Source organism: Alligator mississippiensis, chromosome 2 (genome assembly GCF_030867095.1).
Source record: "Alligator mississippiensis isolate rAllMis1 chromosome 2, rAllMis1, whole genome shotgun sequence".
NCBI lineage: Eukaryota > Metazoa > Chordata > Crocodylia > Alligatoridae > Alligator > Alligator mississippiensis.
In genome coordinates this window covers 112,670,153-112,696,966 of record NC_081825.1, presented here as the reverse complement: position 1 = coordinate 112,696,966, position 26,814 = coordinate 112,670,153, and the positions used below count along the sequence as shown (strand labels likewise).

At 40.9% G+C, this 26,814-nt stretch overlaps 1 long non-coding RNA gene across 2 annotated transcripts; it reads left to right on the top strand.

Moving 5' to 3' along the window:
- Nucleotides 1-50: 50 nt before the first annotated feature.
- Nucleotides 51-23,924, top strand: LOC132248348 (uncharacterized). 2 transcript variants are annotated; one of them, XR_009459524.1, is made up of 3 exons: nucleotides 51-111; nucleotides 9,208-9,357; nucleotides 23,570-23,924. It is a non-coding gene; the product is annotated as an uncharacterized LOC132248348 (long non-coding RNA). The 2 variants fall into 2 exon arrangements; XR_009459525.1 differs by lacking the exon at nucleotides 23,570-23,924 and adding an exon at nucleotides 10,328-10,747.
- Nucleotides 23,925-26,814: the final 2,890 nt, after the last annotated feature.

Genomic DNA, 26,814 nt, shown 5'->3' with positions numbered 1-26,814 from the left:
GGCCTGGTTCCCTTTATAAACCCAAGGAGCTGAGGCCAGAGGCAGCTTCCTGCCAGCAGCCAAAGAGTCAGGAGTTCCTAAGCCAGGATGCAAGAAGAAGCCTGACCGCAGGTACAGCTTAAGCTGAGCAAAGGATGGCAGCTCTAAAATATCTGAGCAACATGGTTTTAGCCAGGTGGCTTTAAGTTATGTTACAGCCTAGGGGCTTGTGTTTTGCTTTGTTGTTGTTACACCGGTGGTTTGGGAGAGGCTATTAGGGGTTGTAGGAGACCTCATAGGGGACCCACAGCAGTGTGGGGGTCCCAGCACCAGTAAGGGTGCAGTGTATGAGGTGCATAGACCCCAGCCCCAGAGAGGGGGAGCTATTGAGAAGCCCCAGTGCGGGTGTGGCGAGCCCCAAAGAAGGGGGTAGCAGTGTGGTGAACCCCAGAGAAGGGGGTAGCAGTGTGGTGAGCCCCAGAGACAGGGCGGCTTTACTGAGAAGGCCCAGTGTGGGCACAGAGAGCCCCAGGAGAGGGGCGGCATTCCTGAGAAGGCCCCAGAGAAGGGGGCAGCATCATTGAAAGGGACAGCATTGTGGAGAAGGCCCTGGAGAGAAGGGCGGCATTATTGCGGAGGCCCCAGAGAGAGGGCAGCACTGCAGAGAATCCCTGAGAGAGGGCAGCGCTATGGAGAGGACCCCAGAGAGGGCGAGTGTATATTTGACAGACCAACGTCTATTCCACCTGTGAGGCTTGGGGCGTGGTATAAGGGGTGGTAGGAGCCACGCATAGCCCCTAAGGCTAGGGTGCCCGGGAAGCACCCATCATAGAGTGAGACCCACAAAGAGTCTGGGAAACCATGGGGTCTGAATCAACACTGAGAAGTGACCAAGAGGGCGTAAGGCAGCCTCCCAAACTTATTTAAACATCAAAGAGGTGGCGGGCGAGAATTAGAGGGTGCCCTTGGACCGACTTGGCATGGAGGAAGGGGACCTTAAGGAGATCATGGCCCTCTGGTAGGACCCCGCTGTGACACCATGCCTATGCTGGGAAAGCCCTTTCAGCGAGTGGCATTGGATGTAGTGGCTCCATTACTTTGGAGCAGTTAATGTCATCAATTTATATTTGTTTTTATTGATTATGTGACATGATACTCCAGCACTGTTTCTTTGAGAGCTTTTACAGGTAGTTGTATGGCTGAGGAGCTTGGGAAATGGATATCCAAGGTGGGTATTCCAGAAATGGGTATCCATGCTGGCTGAAGAGCTTGGGAAATGGATATCCATGGTGGATGTCCCAGGAATACTGATCAATCAGAGGATGAAATTTATGTCCTAGGTAGTAGCATAATTATGTCATAATATGAGCATTAAATATCTTAGAATGGCCACTTATCATCTGCAAACTAACAGCTTAGTTGAATGATTTAATGGTATTAAAACAAATGTTACAAAAGCGTGCTCAGGATAATCCTTGAAAATGGGATATGCTGGTCCTGGCATTATTATTTGGGGTTAGAAGTGTGCCCCAATCGTCTACAGGATTCTAACCTTTTGAATAAAATTTATGGGCATTGCCCTTGCAGCCTTCGCGATGTAGTCCATGAAGGTTGGGAAAGTGCAGGAAGTAGGATCTGCTGAGAAATACATAGAAGAGATGGGGGACATGCTGGAGGAGGCAGGAATGAGGGCTCAGGCTAACCCTGGACAGGCCCAGCAACAGTTATGATCGTAGAGTGCAGGAACGGGATTTTCAAGTATGTGACTATGTATTAGTCTTGCTCCCTAGTACTATAAGTAAATTCCTGATGTGCTGGCAGGGACCATTTGTAATAACAGGAAGAGTCAGCCCAGTCAATTAAAAAGCTTACAAATCGGGGCACAAGAAGGAAAAAAAACAGTTTAGCATGTTAATCTTTTAAAGGAATAGACAACACAGGATGGGTGGCTCTTAAATCCAGACCCTATGCAGGAAAAATTTGACCCAGAGGTAGAAGAAAACCAGAAGAAGAGTAGAATATCAGGGAACAGCTACAGAGCAACAGCAAGAGCTAAGAAAGGTAATAGAACAATATCAGGATGTCTTTCAAGAGAAACCCAGGAGGACTGTTGAAATGAAACACAAAATTAGCACACCACAAAATAAGGTAGTAAGAGAATGATGGCATTGAATCCTCCATCATGTATATGGCCCAATAAGAAAGGAGTTCCCCAAGATTTTATGATGTGGGGTAATCAAAGAGTCCAGGAGTCCTTGGCAAAGCTCACTGGTTGCTGTGCCAAAATCAGATGGTTAGCTGAGACTGTTGATTTTTGACATTTAAATGCAATCACATGTGCCACCAAATGAGGAGCTCCTAGATAAAATAGGTCAGGTCAGATTTATATCCACCACCAATTTATCAAAAGGATATTGGCAAATCCCAGTGAGAAAAGAGGGGGATATGTGAAGACAATGAGAATAAAAAAGGATTAAAGAAGATTTTACCATGTTGTCAGGGAGAAGATCAATGCAGAAAGCTACTGGAGTGGCGTGAGAAAGGGCACGGGGCAGCATCCCATGCCATTTTCAAGAAACAGTTGGCCTGTGTATATGCAGGCTTGCCAGTTAAAAGTGAATCAGAATGGTGATTCAGGGAGGGAAAGAGAGAGCTAGAGATGCTCGGTGGAGCCAGTGGCTGAGGAGGAGTGTGGAGACTGGCACAGAGTCCCAAGCGAGGAAGATCAGAAATCTCGCTGTGGACCTAAGAATTTGGTGAGAGTGTTCTGGGGCCGGAGGAGATAGTCAGAGCCAGCAAAAGAGCAGAAACTTTTTCCGTCAAGTCTGTGGCATGGGATGGACAGGAGGGATACCTGGAACCTAAGATTAAGGAAGTGCTGAGTGCTCCTGACTGGAAACAAGATAAGGATTAACCCTTCCTCACATTAATAGTTCAGGTCTCAACCTTATGCACTTTGTATGGGCACAAACACTTGGTTAGATAGTAAGGCAATATGCATTTTAGATAGGGCTTAGAGGTAATGTTAGTAAAGCTGATATGTTTCACACACCCAGGGGAGACAGCGCAATGAAGTGCAGCAGACATTTGGGTTAGAAGAATCTGACAAGACCAGGATGGCCAGTAATCATAGAGAAACCAGAATTTGAAACTGGAGTCAAGATTAGGATGACTCTGATGGGTAGCTTACCTAACCAGAATCTCACTCTGAGAAGAGATTCTCTGAGTTCTGAATTCAGAGAGTGGAAGGAGGACTGCTGGGACTGGGGACCTCCCAAGTCATTAAGATCAATATAACTGCATGGGAGGCAACATTGTCAAAATTGCAGCCTCCCACTCCCAGGATAAGGAGGCATGTTGGCTTTTTTTTTTTTTTTTAGAGCAATGGTGAAGTAGAAACTCTAGCAAGGCAGGTAAGGTGTGTCCAAGCCAACGTAGGACTACCATCCCTGAGCACTTCTCATGAACTCACTCCTGCTCTCTGTGTTTTGACTCCTCAAAATGAGGTAAAATATCTGCCTTATAGTAGCAACAAGTGAGTGTCCCTTAGCAGTCTTAATCTCTCTGGCTTTGGTTTACTTATTGGTTTGAACTCTGTACTGCTCAAAGGCCACTACTTTGTCATCTTTCTGGGACTTGGTGCCCACAGTGTGGGAGTGAATGGGTTGGGTGTTTCAGAGTAGTTCTCCCAACATGCCCTTAAATCCTGTCTAATCATAGTTAAGTATAGACATTACTGTGGTTATCACTATAATATCTGGAAATAAATTGTAATAGTCACAGAGCACTGAATTTATCCTCATAAAATTGCAAGGGAGAGAAGTGTTACTACCACCCTTTAATGTTGGGGATCTAAGGGACAGAGAGATTCAATGGTTGGCTTAAGGCCATAAAAGAAGTCTTTGGCAGAACCACACTGACATTAAACACAAGATCATTCTTTCTCTCTTCTATCTAATCCAATCAGACAGATTTCCTTGATGACAAGGTAATGCTCATCTAATAGAATACAAGTCCTACAATGGGACATGACCTAGTGATGGGGAATGATTCCATAATACATTCCCTAAGTCAGTCCATTTTTCCCCTGTAAAGAATTATCAAAACTTTATAGTTTTTAACTAAAACAGTTCTTTTAATGAGATTTTGAAGAAATTGTCTTCAATATGCCTGGAAAAATTATATTGTGGGATTCTGTCTTTGTCTTTGTCTAAGTGATTCCAGATCAAATCTTTCTCAGTTTGCAAGTAGACGCTTATTAATTCCTACACAGGAACCTTAAGAATTCAAATTGGAACCAGAAAATCAAACTGGGTCCATTTTAATGAACTATAATAGAGATTGAACAATTAAAATTTTAAAGTAGTAAATTAACCTTGTTTTGGTGCCTGGACCAGAAGAAAATCTAGCTTATTCTCCTGTAAATGCAAACCATAAAAGGATGAAAACTAGCAGTATATGGCTTTAGCTAACATAAGCAAATGAAAGATTGAATACACAGAAAGAATAGATTCATTTAGTGCAAAAGATCATTTTACATTGTTTTTTTTCAGAGTGGAGCCTTGCTGTGAAATGTCCAAATCTCCACAATATTCATGGGAGCAGTAGGCTTATTTTTTTTTCCCCAACAAGTAAACTTTGAGTTTCCTATATTTTAATTCACTCTGTTAAATTTTGGGTGAAGTTCCACATTACACTTACACCCTACTAATTCGATGGAAAGTTGAGCGGTGTTAAAGTTGGAGTGTGCTGTGAGCAGTTGTACATTAAGATTTAATACCTTTTCTTGTCTGCACAGCTCTGATTTACCGCTAGAGTGCTGGTGAGCAGGGGTGTGACCAGAAGCCAGGACTCCTGAGCTCTATCCCTACTGTGGGTTGGGGCAGAGCTAGGAGTAGTGCATTCTGGGATGCTGGTGGACTGCAAATTGCTCAATTTTATCTCCATGGAGAAGAATGAAGTAACCCTCACTAGAGCTAGGCAGCATGTGCCAGAATTAACAGTTGCCTTGGGCATAACTTCGACAAGCTCACAGATCATTTAGCATGAGTTAATGAACTTTAAGGTGTGAATGCTTGTGTCTTAAATAACCTTAGTATAATCTATGTATAATGTGTAACTTCATCCTTACTTTCATGAGTCTTTACCTGTTAATGGACTAAATCATTAATAACAATACCCATAATGTAGTTTCTATAAAGGCTATACAATTTACAGCTATCTATTCCAGAGATGACTGGCTGTGTTAGTCTGTAACCAAGCAGGAGGCAGGGAAGGGTAGTACATTAGAGATTAACTGGTTCAAAGAGACATGTATTTTCATAGGCAACAGCCTACTTTGTTAGATACTGTGAATAGACTTGAAGAAAGAGTTTAAAATAGAAAGAGTCAGAGAAAGAGGACACAGCTGAGAGAGGCAAAAAGTGGCTTCATTGTATCAAAAGGGGTAAACAGGGCTCTTAGAGAGAAACCCAGAGATAGGCCTATGCGGTATATAGAAATACTAAATAAGCCTCTCCAAAAAAAATCACAAATTGTCAGAACTTCAGTTATGGCAAAGATAAATCACATCCAAATGTGCAAACCATTTTCTCAGAGTTACACTGGGTTACTTTCACATTTTTTGGAGTCTGTCACACAGATCTCTTTGTATAGCATAGGGATGTCACTTACATAAAAATAAGATCTTTTTTTCCATACATAAAGTTATATGTTTCTACTTACTGTCACAGTGTATGAGAACATCTCCATATGATCTTTGAGATACAAGGTAGTATTTCTACAATCTTTTTTCCAATGATTTGTCGCTTAGTTTTCCTCTTGGCACTATGATGAAATATCTCTCCATATATATAATTTAGTCATGGTAGCAAACTGGGGACAGAATTGTTTATATGAAATATGATAATAAAATATGGTTATTATATAATTGTCAATAAAAATCCAAAGGAAATCAAGTGAATCACACTTAAGTTTGTTTGATCTTGATAAATCCAGAAAATAAAATAAGTTCATCTGTAGGATAATGGCACCCAATAGATGGCAGTATAATCTTGATAATAAAATTCTTTTTTTCATAAATGTAGAGATATTTCAGTTGAATTTCTGTTTCTGGCTGTCAACTTACAGAAAAATGTGGGACTTTTTGTTTTAAAAACTGGCATTATAGGAAAACATAGAAGAATGAGTCGTTTCCTAATGGAACTTTTGTCAGTTCTACTTAATATAATCACAGTTTTGTTCCTTGGAAGGATTGTTATTCTCACTAATCAGGCTTAAAAAGTATAGCTTGAATAGGTCCAAATGATCATTGATTTTATTTATTTATTTATTTATTTTTTTACTATAAAAGACTTTATTTCTGTTTATTGAACCAAAGGCTGGGAAGTGCAATTCTCTACAGTTTAAAAACAAAAATTAGAAAATATTTGTATGTATGCAGGTTTATATGCACATGCATACTTTTTAAGCTAATGTACACCTACAAATAACTTGTGAGAAAATGAGGAGACCGTTACTTTCTATGTAGAAAGTTCATTCTAAATGTACTGATGTAACAACCCTAGCCTTTTGTGAATGGTGACAGATATGAAGATGCAAATGGAAATTTTGGCTGGGGTTATTCTATAAAGATGGAAAAGTAAATGAATCTGTAGTACTGTACCTTTTACCTCTTGACTTGAAGCAACAATGGGGCCTCATATGTGAACCAGTAAAGATCCTGGATCATCCTAATGTAACAAACTTTAGAATTCTAATAAATGTAAAACTTGGCATTTTTTACATATGGGGAATTATTAGTGTGTCCCTGGTCTTCAATTTCTGTAGTTAAATATTTTTAATTAGTAACTGTAACCTACTCGGGTCTCCTTTACCCCCTTCCCAATCCATCCTTACTAACTTTAAAACTAGGAAAGGGATACCAGTTTTGGATAGCACTTAATTACACTCAAAACTCACAAATAATGAAGACTGGGGAATGAGTGGCTAGGTTGCAATACTGCAGAGAGGAACTTTGGAATTACAATAGGCCATAAACTGAATATAAGCCAAAAGTATGCTCTTATTGCGCCCCTATCCTTCCACCCTCCCCAAAACAACCCCCCCCCCCCAAAAAAAAACAAAACAGGCTATCAGCATGCAAGGTTATATCAAAATAGTGTCACCTGCAAATCAAGGGGAATGATTCTTTCACTTTATGCAGCATTGATGAGGCCTCACTTGAGGTACTATGTCCTGTTTTGGGCCCCACACTTCAAGAAAGATGTGGCCAGATTGGAAAGAGCTACATGCAGAGTGACAAATTGAAAACGGGTCTGGAAAGCATAATATATAAAGCAAGGCTGAAAGAACTAGGGTTACTTGGTCTGCAGAAGAGAAGACTGAGGGGAAATTTGATAATAGTCTTCAAATACCTGAAGGGTGATTATAGAGAGGGTGGAGATGGGATTATCTTTGTGGCTGTGGGGAACAGGATTAGGAACAATGGCCTCAAGCTGTAGCAGAGGAAATTTAAGTTAGTTGTTAGGAAGAATTTTCTGACCACGCAGGTGGTCAAGCATTGAAACAGGCTACCTAGAGAAATCGTGGAATCTCTAACTCTGGAACAGGTTAGATAGATACTTGACTGGGATGGTCTAGTCAGGGATGTTGCCTTGAGCATGAGTCTGGACTCAATGACCTCACAAGATTCTTTCTAGCCCTACCTTCCTACGATCCTATCATCTCCCATCTCTTAAAACCAAGATGTTTTCTTTGGGGTCATTCATGTCATTCATATACTTCATCCCCCTCAAAAGTGAAGGGAGGCACCCCATCAATCATTCCCCAAATCACATTCTCTGGTGTACTGGGGGGGAAGTGTTTTGTATGTACAGTGAGTGGTAGAGATTGTTCAAGTACATTTTCACCCACCACAAGAGACCCTTGGTTTGTAACTCCTCTTCCATGTAATTTTTCAGCCCCCCATCCCAATCTACTTTTATACTTAGCATTATGAATAGAAGTTTCAGAGGCACAAACAGACTGGGGTAAAAATGATGGGAAGAGGCCACTGAGGTAAAGGCATCATCAGGTATTATACAGACAGCAACATCTAAGAAAGGCAGTAAGAAAGGGCGTAGTGGTAGTAATATTTAGGGGTGTAGTAGCTGGGCCTCAGAAAGAGAGAAAACAATCAGGAGAGAAGCAGAGAGGCAAGGACGTTGTCTCACTGAAATGCATCTACTCCACTAACTTAATTCCATGGAATGTAGATAGGCATGCAACTTAAAAACGTCTTTGGCATGAAGGATGAAGTGTTAAATAACTAAGGTCTCCCCGTTGTCAAATGTCACATTCAGTTTTTAAGAGTGAGGGGCTCACCAAGACAATCTGTACAATATACAGATATTTGGGGAGGTTAGGGGGAGGCTAGATCACATTAAAATAGCTACCCAATCTAACTTAGTTCACCCATGTGTGGATGTTACACTTAGATCCCTATTTAGGTTAATCTAAGTGTGAACTGTACAGAAGTTACAGGAAGGTTAGATCAGTCAAAAATGTCTGACCCAAACTAATTTAACTGTACCTTAGGCATGCACAAAGTTAGACTAGGTATGGTTAAATTGATCTAATTGGACTTTTGTATATGTTCTGAGCATAGCTCCAATCCCACCAATCTCCCCTGTGGAACCACAAGTCCCCCTAAAGCCTTACTTCACTTGGACTCCAGACATATGGACTCTGGTAAAACTGGCCCCACGAGTTGTCTGCAGGATCAGGGGCTGAATTGTCCAGGGGGGGTTGGCAGGATTGGAGAGCCACTCCAATCCTACCACCCCTGCCCCTGTGGACTCCACTAGCCTCCCAAGCCCCCTGCTGGCCTGTCCCCCTACCCCAACTTACCTTAGATAAGGCTCCTGGCATCTAATTACTGAGTTAGATCAGGGGGCCATTTTTAATGTGATCTAACCCTCCACACTTCTAGCTGCCATGTCTGTATGAAGCCTCAGACTAGGTAATCTCTCCCCAAACCATGCCATGTTATCACTCCCCAAACGATGCTACCACATCCGTGTATTAATTTTTGTTAGCACATTATTATTCTCCAATAAATACAATGTTAGTATCCGATGCAGACACATTCTCTTGCAAAAATAAATTAATATGATCTGCATAAATTCTTTCTTACAAGTCACGGCAGTAAGTTCTGCTCATTTCCACCCTTTTCTATCTTGAATCAAGGTTTCCTTATGCTAATCAGACATCCACCACTCTGAAGTTCTGAAGGATAAACAGCAAACAGGAATGGGGTACTGAAAGACAAGAATCTGCAGAAGGTGCACAAAGATCAACAAAACTGAAAGAAAAGGACCACAATCACTATTTGTGATGGTAAGCCTCAAGGTTTAATAGTTTCAGTTTGATTCAGTTCTAGTGAACAATGAGCACATCTACATGTGCTATTAGCATGCAGCAATGAAGTCTGGATGGAGTTTATTGCTCCTGGGCATGCCGTTTGAACATGTGCCCAGAACCACAGCACACTGAGCCAGCTTGGAGCAGCCCCTGCTAGCAGGTGGCCCAGGGGGTCAGCCTGACAGCTCGGGGTTGCTCTGACTTGGCTCAACATGCTGCGGAGGAGCTGGCTGGGGCACAGGGCTGCTCCAGTGCAGAGTTGGCTGGCAAGCAGCCCCTGCACTGAAACACCCTCATGCCTCCTCCAGCTACATCAGTGTCTACATGTTCAGTACTGCAGAGTAAAAACTCCACAGCAGGGTAATACTTGTATTTCCAAATACTACCCTGCTGTGGAGTTTATTAGATTCCTGCAGCTTAATAGGGCTGGATGTGTAAATGCAAGATGTTTACTGTGGATCTAATTAGTCTAGCAGAAGACTTCTGCTAGCCCTCTCCCCATTCCAGTCACTCATTTAGAAATGGAAATAGCACAGGGAGAATCTGCTATGAAAAGTTCTGATGAATATGAACATAAAATCATTGTCATGAAATTTTCCACAAAAAGTTGTATTCCTGATGAAAAATACTTTAATAAACCCATGAAATATTTTAGCTAAAAACTAAAATATTTCAATTTGGAAATGCCACTTGGGTGCATCCTGAAAACTGCAGTTCAGGAGCATTGTGCTTTCCAATCAAAGTCATTTGGTTTTTGTTTACAATATTTCCATTTTTAGATATTTATTTTGCTAATTAAAAACATTCTAAAAATAGAAAGAACTTTTTTTCTGAAAAAAGATATTGAAAACCAAGTTTTCCATTGAAAAACACTCAACCAGCCTTATGCACACTCAGTGTAATGCAGGATGACCCAGTGTGAACATTCAACATTTTTTCTTTTCAGAAAAGAAGGCTTCACTTAGCTGAGACTGAAATAACCAGAATCAGATTGGGTAGACCAACCAACTGATCAAAGGAGGTGTAAATTCACATACATTAATGACCCTGTTAGCTAATAATGTATGTCTTGCAAAACAGCCTTACTATATTTAGCCTAACTGCTCTATCTTGCTTTAAAACTGCATTTTTCTATGGCTCTTAGGTAAAGCAAAGATTTTTTTAAAGTCACTTAAAGAAACCTTTAGCATGGGAATTCTTTAAACTTCTATCAGAAGAACAAAACTTTCTATTCAGCATATACTGTAATATTTTGTGTCTTTCTCCCATTGAGATACCTTGACTTTCAACATTTGCACTTTGCAGTTAAATATGAAAACCCCTATGCACCCATAATTAGAGACTTGTTAATTATTGAAAGTAGTGAATGAATTTGGAACAATTAAAACCATGAAATTCATTCTGCTTCACTCCTCTGATTTGAGGAAGGGAATCACTTTTCAAAGGGCAGCAATTAAGATGGAAATATCTTAACATTTTTAAGATGCTTAAGATAAAAAAAAAAAAATCAATGTTTTTCTTGACAAGCTAAAGAACATATAAACCAAACAATACTCTTATGATACGTTCCACAGATATCTTATATTGTTTTCTTTTGTAAATGTTCTCTAAAGAATGTCACAAAATATTTCAAAGCAATGTTTGTTTGTAATTCCACAAAAGTGGAATTACTATGAAATAATAATGTACTCATGTGAATCAATGGAAAATATAGCAGGTCTTAGCACTATAGCACTTCCTAGAAGTCAAGTCTAAATATTGTACACAGCAAAATGAGCTGTCAGAGTTAAATGAAAACCAAGAGATTCGTAAATCACATGAATCTGTGTAAAGACTTTGAAGACTGTTCAGTTCTGCTCACCTCATCTCAAAAACTTTATAAAAGAAATGGAGCTAAAGTAAGGAGAATAAGAAAGGAAGAGAATGACTTCCATATAAAAGGAAATAAAAACCATAGGGTATGTCCAGACAAGCGTAGACATGCGGTCCATGGCATGGCAGATCGGTGTGTGGGGCCACATACCATACATGCTGCACAGGCAGATGTTCCCCATGGTGCTATTTTGCAGTGTAGGATTGGTTCTTTTTTTTTCACCCCAGGAGTAAAAAAAATCCGCACTTAAAGTGGGGTGGTGCACATGGTGGCAGTGTGCACCACCCAAAACTAGAGCCTGGTTGGCTGGAGCCACATTCTGGCTGCCAACTGCACTCCCTACTACAAGAGCACCATGGCTGCAGCTCCAAGAGGTCCACTCGACCCCAGGTAAGATTGCTGGGACCAGCACAGTTGCTGGCTCCAGCCTTCCCTAACCCACCCGGGGCAATGTGCCACATGCCAGAGCACTCATGGCATGGTCATTCCCCAGGGACAAGTAGCAGCAGCACAAAGTGTGCCACTACTACTTGTCCCTTGGGAAACACATGTTCCTTCTCATGGGGACATGTCCATATTGTTTAAAGGTAAGGGGAGCAAGTGGACAAGGGGAGAGATCTCACTGGAGAAACAGCTAGAATTTCTTCAGGCCTGCAATGCACAAAGTTGTGATGATAAGACAGCTATTGCACAAATATGGCATTCCAATAGGAGAAGAAGGAGCAGACAGGTGGTGTCTGGTGATATAATGTTTTCTCTATGCCATTGAGTTCTAGGGATGCGGTATTCACTCAGACCTCTGTGCCTTTGGGGTTCTGTCCTTGAGTCAGCATTCAGCAGAGACCGGTGGGGTGGTAAACAGCTTTCTCTTTATTAGGAACAGTATTCAGCAACTCACATGCTTACAGCTTGCAGGGAGAACTATAACCAGCCATCACCACAAACCATACCCACAGGGCCAGGGAAAGGGGCCAGGAGGCTTCCATGGCTGACCACAGAAATCCAGGGCAGCCTAAGGGCCAAAAGGGGAGCACGTAAAAAGTGGAAACGGGGTGAGATCACTAAAGATGAATATACCTCCTCTGCTCGTGCTTGTAGGGAGGCAGTTAGGCGAGCCAAAGCTACCATGGAGCTGAGGATGGCAACCCAAGTAAAAGACAACAAGAAATTGTTTTTTAGATATATTGGGAGTAAAAGGAAGGCCCAGGGAGGAATAGGACCCCTGCTAAATGGGCAGAAACAATTGGTGACAGACAGGGGGGACAAGGCTGAACTCCTCAACGAGTTCTTTGCCTCAGTGTTCCTAAGTGAGGGGCAAGACAAGTCTCTCACTGGGGTTGTAGAGAGGCAGCAGCAAGGCGCCAGACTTCCATACGTAGATCCTGAGGTGGTGCAGAGTCACTTGGAAGAACTGGATGCCTTTAAGTCGGCAGGCCCGGATGAGCTCCATCCGAGGGTGCTGAAGGCACTGGCCGACATCATTGCAGAGCCACTGGCGGGAATATTCGAACGCTCGTGGCGCACGGGCCAAGTCCCGGAGGACTGTAAAGGGCTAACGTGGTCCCCATTTTCAAAAAGGAGAGGAAGGAGGACCCGGGCAACTATAGGCCAGTCAGTCTCACCTCCATCCTTGGTAAAGTCTTTGAAAAAATTATCAAGGCTCACATTTGTGAGAGCCTGGCAGGGCAAATTATTCTGAGGGGAAACCAGCACGGGTTTGTGGCGGGCAGATCGTGCCTGACCAGTCTAGTCTCTTTCTATGACCAGGTTACGAAACGCCTGGACACAGGAGGAGGGGTGGATGTCGTATACTTAGACTTCAGGAAGGCCTTCGATATGGTTTCCCACCCCATACTGGTGAACAAGTTAAGAGGCTGTGACTTGGATGACTATACAGTCCAGTGGGTGGCAAATTGGCTAGAGGGTCGCACCCAGAGAGTCGTGGTGGATGGGTCGGTCTCTACCTGGAAGGGTGTGGGCAGTGGGGTCCCACAGGGCTCGGTCCTTGGACCGATACTCTTTAATGTCTTCAGCAGTTACTTGGACGAGGGAGTCAAATGTACTCTGTCCAAGTTTGCAGATGACACAAAGCTATGGGGAGAAGTGGACACGCCGGAGGGCAGGGAACAGCTGCAGGCAGACCTGGATAGGTTGGACAAGTGGGCAGAAAACAACAGGATGCAGTTCAACAAGGGGAAATGCAAAGTGCTGCACCTAGGGAGGAAAATGTCCAGCACACCTACAGCCTAGGGAATGACCTGCTGGGTGGCACAGAGGTGGAAAGGGATCTTGGAGTCCTAGTGGACTCCAAGATGAACATGAGCCGGCAGTGTGACGAAGCCATCAGAAAAGCCAATGGCACTTTATTGTGCATCAGCAGATGCATGACAAATAGGTCCATGGAGGTGATACTTCCCCTCTATCGGGCACTGGTCAGACCGCAGTTGGAGTACTGCATGCAATTCTGGGCGCCACACTTCAAGAAGGATGCGGATAACCTGGAGAGTGTCTAGAGAAGGGCAACTCGTATGGTCAAGGGCCTGCAGACCAAGCCCTACGAGGAGAGACTAGAGAAACTGGACCTTTTCAGCCTCCGCAAGAGAAGGTTGAGAGGCGACCTTGTGGCTGCCTTTAAGTTCATCATGGGGGCACAGAAGGGAATTGGTGAGTATTTATTCACCAAGGCGCCCCCGGGGGTCACAAGAAACAATGGCCACAAGCTAGCAGAGAGCAGATTTAGATTGGACATTAGGAAGAACTTCTTCACAGTTCGAGTGGCCAAGGTCTGGAACGGGCTCCTAAGGGAGGTGGTGCTCTCCCCTACCCTGGGGGTCTTTGAGAGGAGGTTAGATGAGTATCTAGCTGGGGTCATCTAGACCCAGCACTCTTTCCTGCTTATGCAGGGGGTCGGACTCGATGATCTATTGAGGTCCCTTCCGACCCTAACATCTATGAATCTATAGGGCATCAGGGGGAGAGACTGAGTCATCCCACTGTTGGCTCCTTAAAGGTACAGTCCATATACCACAGGTGAGAGCTATCATGTGGAAAAAAAAAAATTATTTTCTCATGATAAAGAGGTTAACTTCTACTTTGAGAACTACTCCTATGATCTTCTTGTCATGGAAGATTACCTGCCTAGTAGCAATTTTGCCAGTCCATAAATTAAGTGGGTATTGCAAGTTTCTGATGCCAGAAATGGAAAATTGTTTTTTCATAAGAGTAAACTTGCTCTTCATGTTTACTTAGCTTTACCCTCAAAATCAAGTAATTTCAATCCTTTTGAGGCCACTTGAATCTTCTATCTCTACCCCCAAGCTAGAAAAGGAATAAAGCTGGAACATCAGTCACTAGCCTCTGTCAGAAACAGTCTAGACTTTTTGGATCCTTAAAATAAAGCACAAAGATAATAGTGTACCAGCACCCTGTCTTAAACTGTAGTTTTTAAATTCACCTATGCTCCTTCCTGCTCAGTATGTATTGAGGTCCTCACACATACTGATAAAACTATTTCCCTCTCCTATGCCCAAAATATGCCTGTAGGTGCTGACACATACTACTTAGACAAGTGGTGGACAACCTTTTGGCCCCATGGGCCTGATAACTGGTGTGGGGTCTGTCTGCAGGCTGGATCCAGTCTGTCGTCCTGATCCAGCATGTGTAGGGCAGTGACCTGACTGGCATGTACTGGATGCACTGGATTAGGCCCTGGTCCTGCATGCCTGAGTCCCTGGCCCCATGGGGATCAGAACAGGCCTGCCATCTCATCCTTAGCCCTACGCATGCTGATTTGGTCCCCTTTCTCCGACCCTATCCTGAACCCTTTGTGTAGCAGATCAAACTAGTCTCCCTGCCCCCGACCTCATGTATACCCTATCAGGCATACCATCCAGAACTGGCCCTGCATGCACCAGCTGGATCTAATACATGGGGCCATGTCTTCTACCTTCAGGGCTTGACAATTTGGCAGTGGGGGAATGGTGGCAGCATTAATTGCCATCAGGCCCCCCTTAGAGAACTCCACAGGCTAGATCACATGGCTGTGTGGGTTGGATCTGGCCTGTGGGTTGAGGGTTGAGCATCCCTGATTTAGACAGTTGAAAATGGTTTCAACCTCCTGGAACATTTCAAAAGTCTACCTGGATAACGAGCTATTATTTTGAGACTGTTCCCTGTGAACTTCTTATGTCTCTACTGCACATTTGACCATTTTGTTATACATGCTTGTGCTCATTTATTGTATTTTCCAACATTTTTCATTGTACATGTGCCTTTGAGCAGTGGGCACTGCAGCAGGTGTTGCATAGTCTGTGAACTAATTCAATGTTATTTGAGGGTGACAGGATTTACATGACTAATGATGGTCAGTCCTCAAGGCACCCAATACACTGCTTCTCTTCCCCCTTCTTCCTCCTCCTCTGCCCACTGATTGTTCCAGTACTACTCACAACTCAGGTGTGTGGGGAGGGTGCATCCCTTTCCTGATGAGGACCAAGTAACAATCAATTGGCCAACTCACACTGGAGCATGGAACTAACAATACTACATGGAATTCCTGTACTAATTCTGTGGTATTAAAAGCTTATTGTTCAGTGACTCAGTTTCCCCTCCCTCTGCAGTTGCTGGATATTTACCATTAAAGGTGCACTCATCCACCCACCCATCTACCCCAGAGTGTGTGTGTGCATGTGGGAGTGAATTGAAATTAATTAAGCAACTTTCTGGGGAAAGTCCTTTTAAAGCCTGGGGCAGGGACCTTGGGCAGCCCCCAGAATACCCAGCCCCTGGAAATGCAAAACAATAGTTCAGTGCTGTCCCCACCACTCTGTCTGGTCAATGGTCCCCCCGCAAGATTTGGGAAACCCTGAGAAAACGCTAGGGATTTGACATTGGGAGGAATGCTGGACTGAATACTCATTCCCACCCCCTGCTGGTGGTTTAACAATAGTGCAGTGCTCAGTAGGTGATCTGCACCATAGGTCAATCAATGTACATGTGGATACCTCTGAACTGTGACAGTTGTGAACTAGTTTCTAATCAGTGACATTTTTGGAGTGGTTCAACTGTTATGTGTGTCTGCACCCTCTGTCACTGAAGCTAACCTCTTCTAGGGTGCCAGCGGTCCAAGTCAATACCTGCTAGTTCTTAAGTTACTAATTTAATCAAATTTTATTCCGGCTTCAAAATGCATTGATTTTTCCTTGACACTAAGAAGTCTCAGATCTCAAGACAGCTACTGGAATAACAAAGAGTGCTGGATTTGTTGAGATCCTGAAGGAAATGCAGTGCCACAATTAAAATGCAGAACTTGTAATGGGACCAAGAATGATTATTTTTCATGATTCTTATATTCAACTAAAAATCTTTGAGATTTCTAAGTTGGTTGTATCAGCCTTAGTTTTGTTAAGAAATCCAGCCCATATTGCTCAAAGTGGGACAGACATTTCTTTTCTTAACAACAGAAACAGAACATTATTTTTAGGAGCCTGAAGGATGGAACGGCTGACTCACATTAATGTACAATCAACTTCAGAACTTAATAACATTGTTCAAGTGAATAGGAATACAGGCAACGAGATTAAAGAGAGTCTTATGCATGTAGCAGCTCACTTCAACTTTGCAATCAGTCAGGTAATTATTATTTCTCAGGATGCCACAGTCCAGCAATTATAAAATTTAAATATTAATTTTAGAAGTCTTAATTAGAGAAACCAGAATAGTTCTGTTCAAAATAGTCCCTAAAATAACTTAGCAGGCTGCTAATAGCAATTTACCTGATTGAGAAACAGGTAGGCATTTAATTAGAAATAGAAAATACAGTTTTCCTTGATTTGCATAGTAAATAGAAGTAGAATTCGATCTTTTGGGGGGAGTTTTACCTCTTCCAGATTACTGAAATAATAGGTTATCAGCACACTCTGGAAAATATAAGGTTTCATCTGTGAACATAAACATGTGATTTACATTGATTTTCACCTGATCTGTGTCTACTTTATTCGTAAATGCTAGTTAAATACACTGAAGTATGTAAACAAAGATTTTACAATCATCCATTTACTGATGTAGGTAAACAATATAATTTTTTTTATTTATTGGTTAATGTGAATATGTTTTTCACCCTATGTTCCCTTCATTCAATGAGAGGTAGAGATGGGTTTTTGTGCCTTCATAATGTTTAAATTCCTCAGAATCACTGTGGTTCTAGTGCACTGGAGGGTTTGGGTTGGTCTAATAAAAGATATCAAATTCACCCAAGGAACCTTGTCTGCCTAGCACATAGAGTGAGATAAACCTTTAAGTTTATTGTGGTGGAGGTTTCCTTGGTGGCCCAGTACACACTGAGCTCCACAAATGGAGAAGACTGAGGGTATGTGTAACAGTTTTACAGCTGACTTAAATTTAGAAAACCCAGATCTCAGATCCCTGTACCCATTTTACATACAGACACACGCACAGATTATTATTAGATGGTAGAATTTAGGGTACATTTTCACTGCATAATGCAGTGCCATGCAGAACTGTCTAAACTCTCTTTGAATGAGGATACCAAAAGAAGAATAGCTGCATTAAGCCAGTTGGAGTATTACAATACTGCTTGTTGTTTAGAGCTAGCTCAGGTATGTCCGCATAGCTTTGCATCACGCTATGTTGGCATTTCTTAGAGTCCAGAGTCCAGATCGGGTTTCATTGTGTTAGGATATGCAGAATCTTGCTTCAGAGAGCTAACCTCTTTAACAGAACAAACCAAGGATGAAAAAATTAAGGCTTGTTATCAGAGAAGGGAGAATGAAAGCTGACAGGAAATTAAATAATTTAACTGGTGTCACATAGGGTAAGGAATTGAACCTGCATCTTTCTTAGCTTAGTCCCATAAAACAAGACCATCCTCCCTATATCATCCTCTCTTCCATTTCTCTCTTTAACACAACTCATAGTTGCTCTTGGTTAAAAGGCTTTGAACCATACATTATGCAAAGGTTCCTTTTCCTGCAGCTGCTTGCCTTCAGTACATTATCTTAGAGCACAGCATATGAGATTGTTTCAGTTTTCAGGGTTTAGTCTTGGAAAAGCAGCAATTCAGAAAACGTAATTGGGCTCCTGAAATATTTACGTATCTGAAATTATGTGAAAATTGTTGAAATATTTCATATTAAACCTAGTTTACACTGATAGATACAGCAATATTGTTTTTATGATAAATGCTTTATGTTTAGTTTATTGAATACAGATGTTTGCCATAATGTAAAGAATACTGGAATTTTTAAACAGACAAACACCTATATCCAATAGTGCAGAAATTCACTTTTCGTCTCCCTGCGTAGACAGGGGCTTTTGTGTTCCAAACCCTTGGGATATCGCCACTTCCCCTTCTGAGTTCCACTGAGTGATGATACTGTTGATTTGCAGTTGGGACTTCTTAGGAGGTTCACCCTCTGAGCTGAATGAATTGTTTTTTTCTGTTCTGGAAAATGTGTCTATATTTAAAAATGTATATATTCAGTTTTGGGGGGAGAATCAAAGAAAAAAGCAAGAAAAAGGGAGACTTTCTCTAGTTTGGCAGTTGGGGACCTCAAGAAGTGGGACACCCACTTTCAACTACCTCCTCCAATGGATATTTAATTCTTAATACAAAGTAGAACAGTTCCAACAGGAAAGACAGGGACAGACTTTTCCTTAGGATACTTTATAGTCCAGTAATTAGTGCACAATCTTGGGACATGAGACAATAAGGTTTAATCTCTCGTCTGAATCAGGCAGTTTCCTTTATTCTATCTGCATGATTTAGCAACAAGATTATTACCTCTTCTAGTGTGACCCTCTCTTCCTGTTGTTTTTTTTTTTTTTTTCTTTTGACAGGAATTCCAGTGTAGAACAAATCACAGGAGAGAAAATGTTCCCAGGTGGCTTCTATTAAAAGCTTCTGTTTTAAAGAATCTTTTTTTTTTTTTTTTTCTGATGGAAAAACTTGTATTGGAAAATACCTGACCATTCTTATTCATCAGTGGAGATTGCCTAGGAACTATGCTGTATTAGTTAATATCCCAACAGCTCTAGCCCCCCAAAATAGGGCTTTGCTCTCCTCCCAAGCAGAACCAATTTTTTTTCCTGGACCTGAGTCAAATCACTGAGGTTTTGTTGCCAGTGGTTGTAGTGAATTACAGAAGCTTTCTGTTGCCATAAGCCCAGTCTGAACAGAAGTTGATACTTGGGATCTAGGTTATGCATTCTCAGTTACGATAATGGTGTTGGTTTTTTATAAGTTTAAATTTATTTTAACTCCCTCCTAATCTCCTTCTTTCCTCACCAAACACAAACCACTGGGATCCCAGTTCCAATCCTTGCAAAAACATGTATTATCTACAATCCACACCAATAGGCAAGGTGGATAGTATAACAAATAAGGATGTGATCACTGCTAAGAAAACTGATTATGTTGCTGAGGATCGACATACACAGTTCTCACTTATGTGACATTCTTTTCTTCATGTGTTAAAAAACTCAGTAATGGAAATAGACAGACCAAATACTCTGTCAAAAATTAAAAGGACTAAAAAAGGGATATTCACCAAAAACCAAATGGTTTCCTCTGATGGAGCCTGAATGTACCATCTGTTTCCATTGCATTATAAATTGATGTACAAAATTGATATGCTGTGCTATTTCTGGGTTGCTCCTCATTTGCATTTTCTTGCCTTAGGAAAAGGCCCAAACTAAAACTAAAGCTGTCAAATCCACCAGACTAGGAGGGAGTGTTCAAAACCATATCGAATCAAGTTGCAGCTGCTCTTATATATGTAATGGTCTGAACCAACAAACTGAAATCTATACTTCATAGTCTACCAGATGTTATGACTCCTGGTCCCAAATTTTCTGCCTTATTTAGGAGCTCTAACAAATGAGTCACTCACTACCCAGACTCATTAGATAACCACATATAAAAAAAAAAAAAACAAAAACATTTAAATCAGTCAAGCAATAAGTCAAAGCAAAATTACAGCTCCTTTAAAGTCCACCCAACTTCAACCTTTTCTAACTCCCTTGTTTCAAATAAATTGCTTGGTATAATGTATAACTTATTAACAATGGAGATCATGATAATGCTTCAGAGTAGTAGTTTACCACAGCAATTAAGACTATGGACAGAAGTAACTTTTAACAGCCTTAAAAGGGATGAGGGAGTTTTAGCTCCAGATAGCCCATCATCTGTTATGACCTAGCCATTTCCTGTAGTGATACAAGTGAGCTAAATTTCTATATCTTTAACCCTGACTAAAACGAGGTTAAAATTGCAATGGTTTTGCTACACGTATATTGCTTTATATTCATATAACAGTTACTTTGTAACAGCATGTATTAGAATAGAATAATAGAAAAGTGGAGTTAGAAAGGACCTCAGGAGATTATCTAGTCCCACCCCCTGCACAAAGCAGGGCCATCCCCAACTAGATCATCCCAGCCAAAGCTTTGTCTAGCCAGGTCTTAAAAACCTCCAAGGGTGGAGAGTCTACAACCTCTCTGGGTAACCAGTTCCAGTGCTTTACTGCCCTTATGGTGAGAAAGTCCTTCCTAATATTTAATCAAAACTTACCTTGCTGTACTTGAGGCCATTGCTCCTTGTATTAGTATCATGTGATACTGATACAATTGTTATATCTGTGTATAAGATAAACCTTCCCAAGAGCCATATTCTATTTTATGGCTGGGAAGGAGGAGGCTCCAGCTTCCTGATTCTTCAGTAGTCTCAGCCAGAAGCCACTTTGACTTAGGCCAATGACACATTGCCTCTCATGGACTTGACATCAGCCAAGGATAGGTGTAATAGACCTCACCTCTGCCATCGCCCCATAAATGCCAACATAACCCTTTTGTTTGGGATTTACATAATGGCGTCCACTGGGCACATCTAAAGGAGATGCCACATCGCCATAGCAATGAGCTATGGCAATGTAGCTCATCACTACAGTGACATAGCATCGGCAGGCACAAACCACGATTCTGACACTACTGTGCAGTAGCAATGAGCTACTGCACAGTGAGGTCAGAAACAACACATGTGCTGCTGGGACAGCGCAGTAATGGCGGTAACTGTACAGTACCAACTTAATGGTTGGGGGCACATGTAGATTTGCCCACTAGCAGTGAATTCTCTTATGTCAGGGAAATTCTTTGCAAGTTATTTATGGCCAGATACCAATATTTTGGCTTCAGAATTTTTTGGCATCCCCATTTTCCATCCCTTAACACATTCATAGTTGTGAAATAGTATATTATTTATGTTGTCTTGTTTTGTTTTAGTTCTCTCTCTCTCTGTTATCTCCAAATAAAGTTTTGAAACAGTTCAGTTCTGAAGAGGACACATGTTCAAAGACATTGAATTGTTCTCAAGAGCATGAATTGCTGTAGTGTGGAAATGGAGTAGAAAAGGGACAAACCAAATGAAAGGGAAGAATACGTGTAGGTGTGGAAGAGAGTGTGAAAATTGTCATGTGCATAGTTCATATCCGAAACACTTAGAAAGTTTTATCCATACATGGAGAGACTGCAGAGCTGATTTCATCCTGGTGCAGAGAGCCGGTACAAGATGCAATGCTCCACATGACAGTTTTTGTGGGCACTGGGCAGTTCAATAGCCAGACAGGAGTACCTGCATAACTACTGAGTGCCACAGAAGCGGTCTGTACATTGATCTATGGAGAACAGCATGAGTGGCCACTTTAACAGCAGACCAGAATGATTTGCAAGGGGCCACGGATCTGTGAGTATGCTCCACAGTGCTTCATCCATTGATGTTGAGAGCCTAATATTCTACATTGTAGGCTTGAATAAAAGCCAGAGGAAGCTGGCTCTAGTTTGGAGGCAGACAGAGAATTTCCTCTTCCCAACTTCCTCCTTTTCTAGCAATGCAGAGCCTGAATACTTTAGTCCAAATGCAGTGCAATTTTTCATGGTGGAAAACAGAAAGGCAATCAGAAATAATCAAAATAATGGAAAATCATTACTTCCTATTTGATGAAAGCGACAAGTTACTTGATATTGCCTGGTAATGTATTGAACATTTTTCTTATAAAAATGGCATCTGGTATTTCAGTGATTGCTTTTTAAGATTTTTAGGTCACGGACCCTTTGTCATAAAGTTTCATTATATCCTGGCATTCTTTCATAGTGTGATGCCACTATGAAATAATACTAAAGGAGTTAGAAATCAAAATGGGGTAAATCTCCTCAGAAATGTCAGAATTGTAGTGTGGTATGCAACTGCACTGAAAAAAGGGAAGTGGAGGAGTATAGATGCAGTCTAAATTAAGCATTTGCTGTGGATGTTTAAATTTGCTTCATTTTTTTTTGACAAATAAGGTCTTAAGGGCACTGTATTGAAAAAGAAAGTATGGGCCATTCTGTTCTGGTTGTGTAGATATGGGATTGGAGACTTCCCCAAGGTAACTTGATATGAATATTGCCACCAGGAAAAAAAAGTGAAAAATACTGTGAGTTAATGAGCACAAACTATTGTGGGTAACTTGATGGTATGACTTATCCTCTGAAAGCAGTAATTGCAACCATGTGAGGGACTTCAGCTGTTTTGCTTAGGGCTGTAATCCCTAGCTGTTTAGGGTCTTCTTTGGATTTGGTGGTGTCTGTATCTGGCACAGTTACCATCAGCTTTTACAGCATACTGAACTTGCCTACATGTGTTCTTGTTCTGGCACTTCTGCTTTGTGATGCAGTTGCTGTAAAGTCTAGTGTCCGATGAACATTATTAACACCAATACCGTATATTCAGTGATGTTTATAGGCTACTGGCTTAACTGTTACTTGAAAATCGTGCAGCACTTTGGAGCTTGCCCTAACCAAATCCACTTCAAGACATGCAATGTGTACATTAGGCAGAAAAATGGAAATATTTCGTCCTGCTAATAAAGGAGTGCACAGATATGGGCCTTCACTGTACTTTCAGCATAACTTGATAGAATTCCACCTTCATAGGGATAGTTTCACAGTTGGTAGGATCAGAAGGGACCTGAGCAGATCATCAAGTCCGACCCCCTGCCATGGCAGGAAAGAGTACTGGGGTCAAATGACTCCAGCAAGGTGTTCATCTAGCCTTCTCTTAAAGACCCCCAGGGTAGGAGCCAGCACAACTTCTCTTGGAAGTTGGTTCCAGATCCTAGCCGTCCTGACAGTGAAGTATTTTTCAGATGTTTCTGAAAATAATTTATACAGAGGGAAACATAAGGGATCTTTTATTTTGCACTATTTCCCCTCTCTGTTATATTTTTTTTTCATTCTTCTTTTCTCCTCTCTATTATTTTTCAGGTATATGAAGAAGAGGAGAAAAGAGTATAATCAAACTTTCCAGTCAGTCCATTTATCGTCATGGATTGTACACAACTGAATGAAGTAAGATCACCTATAACAACTTACCTGTTTTATGAAGTGATTGCTGTTAAATATATTTAACCTGTAAAACTTGCTTCTCACTGATAGAAATATGAACAGCATAGTTTGAACAGATGAGCATGGCTAAGTTTTTCTCCACTTGAAAAATGGTGTCTCATGTAAGGAGGCATCAAAATCTATTAAAGGTTTCCCCTCTAACCCACCTCAATTTGACCAGTAATTCTGTGCCCAGTGATACCAGAACCAAGCTAAACAACACTAGTATGTTTTCCCACTGAGAATTAATTAAAATGGAGAGAATAAATGGTCCCCCAAAGACTTCTCTCACCCTGGTATTAATCAGAAGCTGTCTCTTGATCATGATGGGTTCCACTTAAAAGTAAAGCAAAGAAACTTTATAGAAGTGTATCCTTCCTACTGCTGCTAGCAAAATTACAGCAGAAATTTTGGTTGAAAACAAAAGTTGTTGGGGAGGGGGCAGGGAACTGCAATTTAGCAGGAGCAGAAAAACAATAATGAAACTCTTTAAAATTAAGATTTTGAAAAAAATAGAATTTAGCTATTTCTATAAAATTAGATAGTATGGAACTTAAATAACTTATGCAGCTCTCTATTTAATGTTTTAGATTGCACACAATTTTCCCTTTTTTGTCCTCTGTTGCTGGACCCATCTATTTTTGTACTTCATTGGACATAAAGTTATAGTAGTTTAAGTCTCACAATATCCTGCTGGTTAGTGGTGCTAAAATACTCATTTTGCAGGTGGGTAAATGACGTGAAAAAGATTAAATAATTCTGCTAAAGCTTGTCCAACAGCTCTCCCAACTTTACAGTTGGTCCAATAAAAGTTATATTAAAAAAAAATCCTTGCCCCTCATATATTTCTTATATCATCACAGTTACCACAACACCCTCAACTTACTATATCACCCTCAACTTACTACATCTTTTATTTTATTATTATTAGAATGTGACCAGATTATAAAACACCCGGTCAGAAAGCAGCTCGGTTATATTTCTTTTTTAAATTCAGAGATGAAAATGGGAATTTGTTTTATGGTAAAGAGAAATAGATTCAGAAATATGGTTCTGAAGCTAGTTAGATTTTGTTTTTCAAATGTATTCAATAGCCACTGTTTCCTAACAGAAATCCTAAAAGTAAAAATCAAACAGCCAACTTCCCCCCACAACTTAGAAGCTACGTTAATTATATTAAAGCAAGATTTATCCTATTGACAATAAAAGCCTGTATGTTGGCAGGTATCTGTCAATAAAATATATGGACAAAAAAAGCTTATGATTTCTGTGGAGGCTGACAATGGGAATAAGAAACCATTGACAAAACAGGCACTTTTATTGATCATTTTGTAAGTTAACATCTTCTGTTTAGAGGACTGGATGTCTAAGGATTTTGCCTAGAAGTTGTTTGTTTGAATTTAGCTCAGTTTTGAATTTCTGCTGTCGAAGGATCAGGAGCTGTCAGGGAAGTTATTGTGCCTTGATTCTGAACTCTAGCCTCAATACAAGTTGGAACAACCTGGGGGGTACTCTAGCATGTAACAGACTGGAAATGGCTAGATCAAAACAGTCAGTTTTGAATGTATAGATCTTCTTAGAAGACATACAAAACTCTAGAACTCTTGGTTCAGAGATGATACCTTTTATTAGACCAACTAAGAAATTGCAAAAAAAAAATCTTTAATTTTTAGCATGTTTTTTTTTTTAGCATGTTTTTTTACCTACATGCCCCTGTACGGGGTTTGCAGGTTCATAAGAACCACTTGTTCAGCTAGGGCAACTGTTTACTTGTTTGGGACTCCTCCATGCCAGAACGATTCTCAACCCCCTTTTACTTCCTAAGGCCTTTAGTGTTCTGGACAATCTGCCCTTTGAGTTTATTATTACTATCTGATGCCTCCTAAAAAGTGTTAATTTTTGTCACAGAAACTGGTGGTCTGTATCAGACAGCACCTTATTTGCAGTTTCAGCAAAGAAGCCAAGATATAGATGGGCACAGTGATTCAGCTACTATTTCATCCCTGGAGGTTCATTGGCACAGGAAGCATGTACTGCTGTTACATTTTCTGTGTTGTAACTATAGGACAAGAGAAGATTTCAATTTCGCAGGCCGTCAAACTGACAACTTTTACAAGATTTGAAAGACTGCCATCAACTTGAAATCTACTCAATCTCAAAAATGAGTTAAAAGTAGCTTACCTGCTATTATGGTTTCTCAGCCAATTTTCTTGCAATTACAAATGTATTTTCCCAATTAAAAACAATGTTTTCTTTGTTCTATTGCTTTGAAGGGCCCGTGCAAACAAGAGGGAAAATTACCTTATTATACAGGGGAAGCCATGCAAGTAACTGCATGTAAAGTGCTGTCAAATGGACAGCACTGTAACAATTATAATAGAAATGTTTTTCTCTCTAATCTCCCAAGATCATTATAGTATTATATGTTACATCTAAAAACAGCAGGTTAAGAAACTCATAAACTTATGTGTCTTTAAACTCATAAATATGGGTATATATTTAAAATATTTCTTCAAAAGAAGGGAAAGTTCATAGTAGATCTAGGAGGGAGGTGAATAATAAGAATTCAAAACTGTATAGGTAAAGATATTCCCAACCATTACTTTTGTGATATCTCTTCTAATTCATGCCGTATAGGGAATACCTGATTAAAAAGTAAGCTGCATCACCTTGTGAGGGCATTTTTGCAAACTCTATCTTCACAGAATGCTAATGTGTGCAATCCAAGTAGATGGTTCTTAATTTGGGCTCCAGAGATTGTACATGGGGAGAGATCCAGACCTTCCTTGCCTTGCTCAGAAATTGCAATTCTGCAATTCTGAGCCATGGTAAGAAACACAAAATACCCAATACATTCCATTTGGATGCTGAATTGATGCCATTAAATGGAATAAAAAAATACTGGAGACATTATATGGAGGAAATAGCAGCATAACCCATCAGAATCATATCCTTTTTTTTTGTGTACCGCTTCTCCCCCACCGGCCTGAGCTTTCTTTTTGACTATTAAATGGCTCTTTTAAATGGTTCTTATTAATAGTCACTAATGCATGCAAATCACCCCGTATGGCTCAAGTCAGTACTTTATTTTATATTTGCCAAATAGTTTATAGTCATCCTTAATT